Below are 11,786 nucleotides of genomic sequence, written 5' to 3' on the forward strand. Positions count from 1 at the left end.
CTAGGGGATGGGATCTTTCCCCAACAGCCCCAACTTTTCCATTGGTGACACTAATGATGGAGTAAAACATTACCGAGGATGTGACAGCCAGCCCTAACGTGATGGCACCATGCTTTTGCCTGCTCAGAAATGAACCACTCTTTCCCAGTCATTAGAGTGCTCAGACCTGAGTAATAATTTACACAGGTCTCCTGTGATTACTAAGGAAAGTTAATATGGAGCCAGGCATCTCTTAAGGGCCATTGACCTTTTGCTGGGAATGTCTGGGAGATCCCAGTGGCTTGCAGGTGAGATAATAACACGATAATGGGTGGTGAGGTGTTAACAGCTGTCTTCTGTAAAACTTGCTATTGCTATGGGAAAGGGACGACATACTTTTATTACTATATATCGGGAAAGTAAACAACCGAGGGAAGTAAAACAGCGAAGGCTTCAGTGTGTATCTTCCATAAAAAGGACATTCCATTGTATACCACCCCACTGTCACCCCAGTCACATTTCACTAATTTCCCTGATAACATATTTTCCAGAGTTACAGACTTTGAACTGCCTCGTTGGTGCTGGGAGTCAAACCTGAGATCTCTGCAAGAGAGCCAGTGCTCTTAACTACTGAGCTATCTCTCTGGCCCTTAGCTTTTTGAGTTTAATAAGTAAGTCATTTAATACAACACGTTCAAATTTAAATGGGACATTTTCTCAGAAAAAATGTAAACTATTAAGAACCAACAAACAACCTGAATAAGCTCTACATACACTCTGATAAAGATTTATAACATTCCTTAAAAAGTGTGGAACTAGGGCTGGCAAGATGGTTCAGTGGGTAAAGGTGCTTACAGCCAAGCCTGACTACATGAATTTGAGCCCCAGGTCCCACACAATAGAAGAGAATCAACTCCTGCAGTTGTCTCCTGACTGGCAGGGAACCTGCGAGCATCACATTTGGCTGGGAAATGATTCAAATGAGGTGAAGAATGGAACTCCAGTCATCACCACTTTGGCAGGCTCTGGATCAAAACTCCTGGAGTCTGACTTCTCGGTTTATTTCTCTTACAGTAAAACTTTGGAAAGAGATTTCCATGTGACAATAATCACAACAAAGCTGGGATGGGCTACATCTAACCTCCCTTGCAAAGCAGCAAAGCACCTGTGGCCTTTGCAGTAGGAATGAGTTCTATTGGCTGAGAAACAGTGCTTAGGGCTAGGGCCTAAGGAGGAAGGATTTGTATAAGCACAAGGATGGATTCTGCTGATGGAGGATGCAGAGTACCTGGGACCTCTTTTGTGAGAAAGGGTTCTCTTCACTGAGAGACAAAGGTCAGGATAAGGACCTAAACAATGCCTAGGATACTGGGGGATTCACAAAGCCTGGCTTATAGAATATCAGAAGCCCACCAGGTTGTTAAGCAACATTTACCCTGGTGAAAAGGTATCAATCATTTTCTTCCCTTGAAGGAAAAAAGCCTTCATGTTCAACAAATCTGTTTCTTTCAGTGCCTTCTTCAAGGTGCACCTTCTACGTCTGACCTCCACACACATGCTCACATGCACAAGTGTGCACATACACATTAAGAGGTAAATTATGAATGTGAAGTAACTTTATATAAATGTGCACCTGGTGTTTCATGAGTTTATTTTTGAGAATGGGGATGTTTGATATCTAATACTTCACATTTATTTTACATTCTTTTGTTTGTTTGTTTGTTTCTAATTGTATGAACAAGGAAGTTGGAAAACGTTGTTTCTTGTTATTTGTAGGGATTTTTTTTCTTTTCTTTTATAGTGTATTGAAGCCAGGGCATCACATATGCTCTGCAAGTTTTCTTCAACCAGGTCAAATTCTGAGGCATAGATGAATTAAAATTAATTAAATTAATTAGATTATTTATTTATATTGTGTGTGTATGAGAGAGAGAGAGAGAGAGAGAGAGAGAGAATATGCACATACCACAGTGTGAGTATGGAGGTCAGAGGGCACCTTCATGGACCCTGTTCTCTCCTTCCACTTTACATGGATTGTGGGGAATTGAACTCAGCCAGTCAGGTTTATGTGGCGAATGTTTTTACCCACTGAGCCATCTCCCAAGCCCCGAGCCAAAGATTTTTGTAACTATTTCTAATTTGTTTCATTTGGTTGAAATGAGATCTTACTGTATAGCCAGGGCTTCCCTAAAACTACTTGTAGACCAGGCTGGCCTTGAACTCACAGAGATCCTGTTTTATGCTGCTGGGATTAACACCATGCATTACTGTGCAAGTCAAGATGAGGACTTGAGGCTAATTTCCCAGCAGGGTGCAGTGTGTATCTGTACTCCAAATGCAGGGGAGGTCTAGAGGAGGGCCCCTGAAGCTCACTGACCCGCCAGTCCAGACAAAGTGATGAACTCCCGGTCCAGTGAAACCCATCTCAAAAACTAAGGTGCAAAGTGATTGAGGAAGAACCTCTGATCACACATATGCCCAAATACAAGTCTTTTTACCCTCATGGACACGTATGCACACATGGATATGTACCCCTATTGCGGTAAATAAGGATCAGGATAAACAAATAGGCTGAATAGATGTTTATTCAGGGAGAAATAACTTACAACCTAGACAGATGAACACCAGGAAATTCAACCCGATCCTCTCCTGTCCGAGTCACGCCAGAAAGAGAGCGCCTTCCTGGCCCCCTCCGACCTCCTTCCTCAGGTCACCTCCGCCCATAGCTCCACCCCCCAATGGGCGTGGTCAGTGCTACAGAAGGACTACCTCACTACATACCCCTTCCCATACCCACCCATACAAAAAGAATTGAAAGTCTATTAAAGGCAGTGCAACTCTGAAGACAAAGGATGATCCAAATGGGATACAGTTCAAGAGCTGCAGAAGTCACCAATGCCCTGTTGATGTGTATCTGTCACATCTGGCTTTTAGAAGGCAGGCTGAGGGGTGTGGAGAAAGTGGCTCAGTAGATAAAAGCACTTGCTTTGCAAACATGAGTTTGCAATCCCCAGCACACATATGGAAAGCTGTGCATGGCTGCACATGCCTAGAATTTCAGCAGTGGGTGATAGGTGGATTCTGACAGATCATTGCCCATACAGTCCTGCCAAAGTTAAAAAAAAAATTAGAGAGAGCTGGGGGTTGTTGCCACTTAGTGGTAGAGATTGCAGGGTAGCACAAATAATAAAAACCCAGAGATAGATATTAGGGTTCAAGCTGAAGATCAGAGAAGCAAAGCAACCAGGCCACTAGAGAGTTCCTACCTCTACCAAGCCTGAGGCAATCCTGTCCTCAACATGGCTGGAGACTAAGTGCCAAGTCTGAGACCCTGCTCCTATCTTATATTCCTCTCTAGTGCTGGAATTAAAGGAGTGAAACATCACTGCCGAGCTTCTGTGGCTAATTAGTGTGGCTGCTGGAATTAAAAGTGTGTACCACCACTGCCTGGCCTCTCTGGCTGCAGCTAGCTTTGCATTCTGATCTCCAGGTAAGCTTTATTAGATAATAAACAATGTATCTCCACATTGCAGGGCCCTAGGATCAACCTTCAGCTCTGCAACAAGTGAAACCAAACCTCCATTGTGTGTTTTAGATTTGAGGAAACAGCTCACCACAGGTACAATTCACTTGCTCTGTTTCTGGGGGCCAGGAAGACAATCTCTAACCACACTTCCTGCCCGTTGGTTTATCTTATCACTTTGTGGTCCTCGTGCAGCTGCTTGGGGGATTTCCCGTTACTTAATGAAAAGCCAGCACAGGTTTATCATTGGCTGTGCACACTGACAATGGGCGAGGATGTTTCTAGATGGAAAAACCCTCCTCTCCTGATTCCCTGACTCCCTGCCTTCCCCAACACGCCATGCTTAACCTTAAGAAAATCATTTTACTTATATAATTTGAAGCAGATGGATTAATTTACATGTGTGTTTGCATGTGGGCTTGTGCATGCACACATGTTTGTAGACCTGGTATATGCTAGATAAATGTTTACACCCCCCCTACTCCTCACTGGGATTCTAGGCAGGTACTCTACCACTGAGCCATACCTCAGCCCCTCACTGGGGGATTCTAGGCAGGTGCTCTAGCTAACTGAGCTATATTCATCCACTCAACATGGTCAGTGTTTTCTCCTTTTTCAGTATCTCATTTTGTTGTTGTTGTAAAACCTGAAGGAATGTAAGGAGTTTGCACCACAAGAACTACTACTTTAGAAGGGAGGATTGGGATAGTGTGGTGGTTTGAAAGAAAACTCCATAAGGAGTGGCACTAGTAGAAGGTGGGGCCTTGTTGGAGGAAGTGTGTCACTGTGGGGGTGGAGTTTGAGGTCTTCTTTTTCAGGCTAAGCTAAGTGTAACAGTTGCTTCTGCTGCCTGTGGATCAAGATGTAGAACTCTCAGCTCCTTCTCTAGAACCAAGTCTGCCTGAATGCCATTTGCCATGAAAATAATGGATTAACCCTTTGAAACTGTAAGCCAGCCCCAGTGAAATCTTTTCCTTTATAAGAGTGGCCATGGTCATGGTGTCTCTTCACAGCAATAGAAACCCTAACTAAGACAGGTAGATATGATCAATATATATTAGTATATATGTACAAATTGTAAGCATTATGGAATTACCTCACTCACTTTTTTCTTGTTTTATTTTTTGAGACAGGGTTCCTCTATCTGTAGCCCTAGCTGTCCTGAAACTCACTCTATAGACCAGGCTGGCCTGGAACTCAGAGATCCATCTGCTTCTGCCTCCCAAGTGCTGAGATTAAAGGTGTGTATTGCGGTAAATAAGGATCAGGATAAACAAATAGACCGAATAGATGTTTATTCAGGGAGAAATAACTTACAACCTAGACAGATGAACACCAGGAAATTCAACCCGATCCTCTCCTGTCCGAGCGCCTTCCTGGCCCCCTCCGACCTCCTTCCTCAGGTCACCTCCGCCCATCGCTCCACCCCCCAATGGGCGTGGTCAGTGCTACAGAAGGACTATCTCACTACAATTCCCCTTTTAGTCTAAAGAAAAGATTTAGGCTTAATACAAAACTATATACAAAACAGTGAATAACAAGTGTGCTCTAAGAAAAGGAAAATCGAGAACAAAATGACCTACATATCTAGTCCTAGGGTGAGGGCATAATGGAGTTTACAATAGAGTTGTCCTAAGCTGGAAAATGTAAGTCTAGTACCTAATATATCTAACTAGGAAGAGAGAATAATAGTTGTGATAGTTTAATCTTCAACCTCATCAAGACCTGAGAAGGAAATTAACAATACTAGAGTAGACAGGAAATGCGGATGGACAACTTCCAAAAGGTGCAGCAAAGACAGAAACAGCAAGACACCTGAACAGTCACCCTAGGTCTCACAGCCACGTTGGTACACCCAGATTTGGCTAAGGCCAAGAGAACTTGACAGACCACAACAACAGCAGGGAAATAGAATGGCTGTCTTACCCTGACTTGGCAAGGTCAAGCAGTCTTCTATATTTGTCTCCTGCAAGCACATAGGACTGCATGTCCAAATCAGTGGTCAAGGTGGGGGCAATTCTATGCCCAACAGGCCATTAGCTGAGGCGAGATTGAACTCCAGCAGGAGCAACAACAGTGTCCAACATATTTTCGGGAAAGTGCACGGTGCTGTCAGGAGCAACAGTGTCTCATGTCAATGGAGTACTAATATTAAAACATTTAAATGCCATGTTCTGCATGTCTATGAAGTGATTGAAGATTAAGCATCTATATCTGACTAATCTCATAGGTACAGGAAATGTGAGTGAAGATAATCTGTAATACTCGGGAACTTAGCTAAAAAGACTGATTAAAACTTTCCTGAGTAAAGCAGGAACAAATACTTAAACAATATAACTATTTACATATACCTACATGTAAATCCCTAAAATAGAGGTAGAGTATAAGTGTCAAGACAAGAGGTAGAACTATAAAGGGCAGCAAGATAAATATCCCAAATTGTATCAATATACAAAATGTCTTGAATACAGGAAAAGTATACATACATAGAATATGGTAAAAAATAATGTGCATAAAATATTATAAGTGGAAACATTTAACACAATATAACAAAATATAAACTTAATTTTACATAGCTTACCACATAGGAATACATAACAATGTAAGCTGTAAAATACTATCTCATTCATACTCAAATTCTCAAGAAAATAGGCTAATCTACCTATATCCCATCTAAACCATATCTTTACCAACCATTCCCTATTCCTGTCTAAAAGATAAACCCGAGTGTAAGCATCACCCAATCCCAAATAACTAAAACCAACCCAAAGACGATGACTATTATCCCAAAATTCCAAGGGTAGGGAAAGGGGGCATAGTCATATTAAGATTACTTCCTGTTGAAATGGGACGATGATTGCTCCAATGGATCCTGTAGGAAGAAAATTTTTAGCAACCAAATTTCTGAACAGAACTGGCTGTGACATATGTAGTTAGTCACTGTGTGGCAGAAAATTCTTGACTGTAGTTCTATTTGAAACTGGCCAGGGTGTAATAAAAAGGTGCACCATTACAGCTAGCTAGTCATGAGTTGTCTCGAGCAAAACAGTCTCAAACCGGTTTTAGGGTGATGTTTGTAGTTCCGATGCATCAGGTTGAATCAAGTGGAAATGATGATGTGGGGCCCCATCTTCTTTCCGGAAAGTTCAAAGACTGCTGTTAGGAATCGTTATTATTCCTTGTGGAAAAGTTACACATCAATATTAAAGTAAAATTTTCAAGTTTTAAGGTATGCATTAGGGAAAGACAACAATAAGCATTAAAAGTATGTGAGAAAATTAGGATTTCAGAGAGAAAATTGCATAAGATATGAGTCCCCAGATTTTGTTTTCTTCTGCCTTACACCAATTGGCTTTTTGATTTAAGGCAGAAACCATGAATCTAATCTTAACAACATGTTTGAATTTAGAGAAGGAAAGCCAAATCCAACTCCAAAGCCAGCATTGGTTTACAAAATTTGGGACTTCAGGAATACTAGATAGTAGAGAGAAATAGATTTTTATATAGAAATAGTTTACTACAATTAAATATTTTTTTTTTTTTAAGGTGGCTTCTGCCGCCTGGGGGCAAAACCCAGGTAAATCCCACTTCTGACACCAGATATTGCGGTAAATAAGGATCAGGATAAACAAATAGGCCGAATAGATGTTTATTCAGGGAGAAATAACTTACAACCTAGACAGATGAACACCAGGAAATTCAACCCGATCCTCTCCTGTCCGAGCGCCTTCCTGGCCCCCTCCGACCTCCTTCCTCAGGTCACCTCCGCCCATCGCTCCACCCCCCCAATGGGCGTGGTCAGTGCTACAGAAGGACTACTTCACTACAGGTGTGAGCTACTACCACCAGGCCCAAAATTCTCAAAAATTAACAAAAATACTACATTAAAAAAGAACTATTATTTTGCAGTCAGAACAGTTAGCTTTGAACAGCAAAACTCATCTTCCTTTTGAACATTTTTTGAAGTGACTCTGTGACATGATCCTGGAAAAATGAATTTTTTTGTGTTTGTTTTTTTTTTTTCATTTTGTTTTGTTTTTCCCTAGAAGTCTGGCGAGTTGATACCCAAATGTATAGGACAACAGAGACATGAAGACATACAGCTGAGACAGGTCATTCAAGAAGCAAAAATGAAGAAAAACCCTAATCAGCAAAGTGTGACAAAATAAAAAAATAATCTGTGCAACTGCAGACCTCCCTTCAGCCACACAGCAGCCCACTTGTGTGACCCACATGGCAAGGTTTACAACAGAGAATGAGGTTTATGCACAGTGCCTACCTGGCCCAGATGAAACTGGAGTGCCATGGACATGGGGACTTGTTTCTCTAGTCCAAGTTTGAGACCCTGCCTTATTGGCTGACACAGTGGGAATGTCCCCAGTGTAGGCTTTAAGCCAGGACACAACCCTGAATATACAACAGGGATCCAAAGGCAGGTAAACATGACCTATGCACCCTCAGCAACAACTCCAGGGCCACTACCATCCACAATGCCCAGGAGCACCCTGTCCCTTTGAGGTTAGACAGAACACATTCTAGTCAATATAATGAAGGAAGACTAATAACGTGACCTATAGCTCTATGACTATGAGCATGTGAGTGCCGGTACCCAAGAGGCCAGAAGAGGGTGTCAGATTCCCTAGAGCTGCAGTTACAGGCAGCCAGTTGCCCTTTGAGTTCAGGCAACCTAACTGGCAGGGGCAAATGGATCTTTGAAATGTAGGCCAGCCTGGTCTACATAGCAAGTTCTAGAACAGCCAAGACTCTCAAACAAACAAATCATACCCAGGCTGGTGGGGCAGGCCTTTCACCCCAGAGGTTCTTAGGAGTTAAGGCAGACAGATTGTAAATGCAAGGCCAATCTGGTAAACAGAGTGAATTTAAGGCTAGCCTAACCAACCTGATGAGACACTGTCAAAATAAAAAATACATTCCCCCCCCTCAAAATCCAAGAACTGAGGATGTAGCCCAGTGATAGGGCAGTTGCCTGGCACTCAGAAAACCCTTGGTTTGATTTCCAATACCTTTATCAATCATTCAATCAATTATCTATCTGTCAGATGTGGTATTGCATGCCTGTAATCCCAGGAGGTTGAGGAGGAATGCAAATTCAAGGCTAGCCTGGGCTCCAAAGAAAGGTCCTGTCTCAAAAAACAAACCATACAATAAAAGCAATCACTTTCCAGTCAGATGGAGGTGGCGCTCACCTTTAATCCCAGCACTTGAGAGGCAGAGGTAGGTGAATCTCTGTGAGTTCAAGGCCAACCTGGTCTACAGAGCTAGTTCCAGGATAGGCTCCAAAGCTACAGGGAAACCCTGTGTGGAAAAGAAAAAGCAACCATCTTTCAAGCCCATTTTACATTTGATGATTATTTTGCTTTATTTGTGTGTGTGCAGAGATGCTCACCTGTGCATGCATGTGTGGAGACCAGAGGTTGATGTAGGATATCTTCTTCAGTAGCTTGCCTCCTTAAAAAAAAAAAAAGAAAGAAAGAAAGAAAGAACGGAAAAAGAATTAGGGTGAAGCGATGTCTCAGTCCTTAAGAGCACTGGCTGCTCTTCCAGAGGACTCAGGTTCGATTCCTAGGACCCACCTGGCAACTCAAAACTGTCTGTAACTTCAGTTCCAGGAGATCTGCTGCCCTCTTCTGGACTCCACAGGCACTGCAGGCAAGTGCTACACAGACACGTACGCAGGCAAAACACCAACGACCATAAAATATAAATAAATAAATAAATAAATAAATAAATAAATAAATAAATAAATAAGAGTGCCTACTGCTCTTTCAGAGGGCTGAAGTTCAATTCCCAGCACTCAAACCAGGTGGTTCATGATGACCTATCACTCCAGCTCCAGGGACTCCAACACAGCACCCTGTTCCAGGTTCTGTGGGCACTTGCATGTACAAGCACATACCTACACAGGCAGCTAAATACTTTACTACATTTAAATTTTATTATTATCTGCATGCATGTGTGTCCATACCACTTGTTGTAATTTAAGAAAAGCAGTGCATGAGAAAAAGATGCCACAAAACAGTGTTCAAGCAGAGGGATTTTTTTTGTTTTGTTTTGTTTTGTTTTTAATTAGGGAAAGGGATCCTAAAAAGGGGGAAGACCTGGGACAGGAGCAGCCGGAAAGAGGGGCAGAGAGAAAGAGACAGAGATACAGAGACAGAAGGAGAGGAAGAGAGAGGGATGGAAGGTGGGCAGGGCCCTTTTAAAAGAGGGAACATAGTGAATATGCACGGGTGATGCTCTTAGTGGCTGCAGCTGAGGGTGTATCCTGTCAGAACCCCAAGGACAGATCCCTGAATACCAACACCACTACATGCATCTGGAAGTCAGAGGACAGCTTTGTAGAGTTCCAGCTTTACCTTTTACAGCTTTTACAGTTCTGGGGAATCAAACTCAGTTGTGTGGCAAGTGCCTTTCCTCCCTTAGCCATCGCACTAGCCTATAGCCTTAGTGTTTGAGACAGGCTCTCTCTCACTGAGCATGGAGCCTGCTGACCATTGAGTTCTTGGGAATGCTTGCATGGCGAGCATTTTACTGACTGAGCCATCTCCCCAACAGAGTTTGGATGACAGTGGTTATGACAGAAGGGAAGTGAGGCTTCCCTGAGAGGGAGATAATGGGGCTGACCTTGACTGATAGAAGGCTCTGCACAGACAGGATGGAGCAAAGAGTGTACGGGGGACCCAAGGCAGTGTGAGCAGCGGGTGGTGTGTGAAGAATAGCTCTAATCAAATCATCAGAATCAACTTAGCTTATTTGCCATGATGTCATACGTGAGTCTTCAGTGTGCCTAAATCTTGAAGAGCTTTTAAATTTTTATTTATTTATTTATTTATTTATTTATTTATTTATTTATTTATTGAGGGGTGGGTGCCAATGTAGAGATCAGAGAACAACTTTTAGAAACTGTCTCCACCATGGGGGATACAATCATTGAACTCGGGTCACCAGGCTTGACAGCAGTCACCTTCAGCTGCTGAGCCATCTCGCTGGCCCACACCAAGAAAAATAGTAGTTCTAGCACCCAGGCAACATTCCTGATATGTCCCTTACCAACCCAAGTGTCCCACCAGTCTCTGGACACCAGCCATTTTCAATGGATCATCCTTGTCTGTCATCTGCATGGGAATCCATGGCATGCACTCTTGCTTAACAGACTACATTTATGTTGCCATTTTTGTTTGTTTCTGACAATAACAGTTCATCCCTTTTCATTGCTGTGTGGTGGGCCACAAATACTACACCTGAATATTCCATAAATACGCCATAGGTTATTTATAGTCTACATTTGCAGATACTTAAACATATTTTATAGCTGGGCAGCAGTGCTGTATACCTTTAATCCCTGCACTCTGGAGGCAGAAGCAGGCAGGTCTCTGTGAGTTCAAGTCCAGCCTGGTCTACAGAGTGAGTTCCAGGTCAGACTCCAAAGCTACACAGAGAAACCATGTCTTGAAAAACCAAAAAAATTTACTATTATCATGCATATGTGAGCATGATGTGGGGTGGGGTGTGTATGCCCTGGTGGGTTTGTGGAGTTTAGACAACATTGTGGGATTAATTATCTTCATGCATCTTTACATGGGTATGGAGGATCGAACTCAGATTGTTAGGCTTGCTCAGTAAGCAGCTCTACCCACTGAGCCCTCTCACTGGCCCACAATTGGGGATATTTATTTCTACTTTTCATAGTGTAAAGGATACTCCTATAAGCTTCTTGTACATCTGTCTCAGAGCTACTGTTTATCTAGGGCTTGGAGTATCAGAACAGCAATTGTTTTTGCCCCTTGGGGGGCCTTTGGTCTAATGACATTTTTAAGATTTAAGATTTAATTTTACTAATTACTAATATCTTTCTTTCACTACTCCTTCATTCTCTTTTTTATTTCTGTATTTTCTCAAACATTTTTTTTCCAGACAGGGTCTTACCATATATCCCTGGCTGGAATTTTCTATGTGGACAAGGCTGGACTGGAACTCATAGATATCCACCTGCTTCTGCCTTCTGAATGCTGGGATTGATGGCATGGGCCTCAACACCTGGCCCTTTCTGTTTTGTTTTGTTTTGCTTTGGTTTGGTTTGGTTTTTTGAAACAGGGTATCTCTGCATTGCTTTGGAGCCTGTCCTGGAACTAGCTCTCTAGGCCAGGCTGGCCTCGAACTCACAGAGATCCACCTACCTGCACCTCCGGAGTGCTGAGATTAAAGGCGTGTGCCACCAACACTGGGCCCTTTCTGTATTTAAGACAGTGATTCATGTAGTCCA

Source organism: Phodopus roborovskii, unplaced genomic scaffold (assembly GCF_943737965.1).
Source record: "Phodopus roborovskii unplaced genomic scaffold, PHOROB, whole genome shotgun sequence".
Lineage (NCBI taxonomy): Eukaryota > Metazoa > Chordata > Mammalia > Rodentia > Cricetidae > Phodopus > Phodopus roborovskii.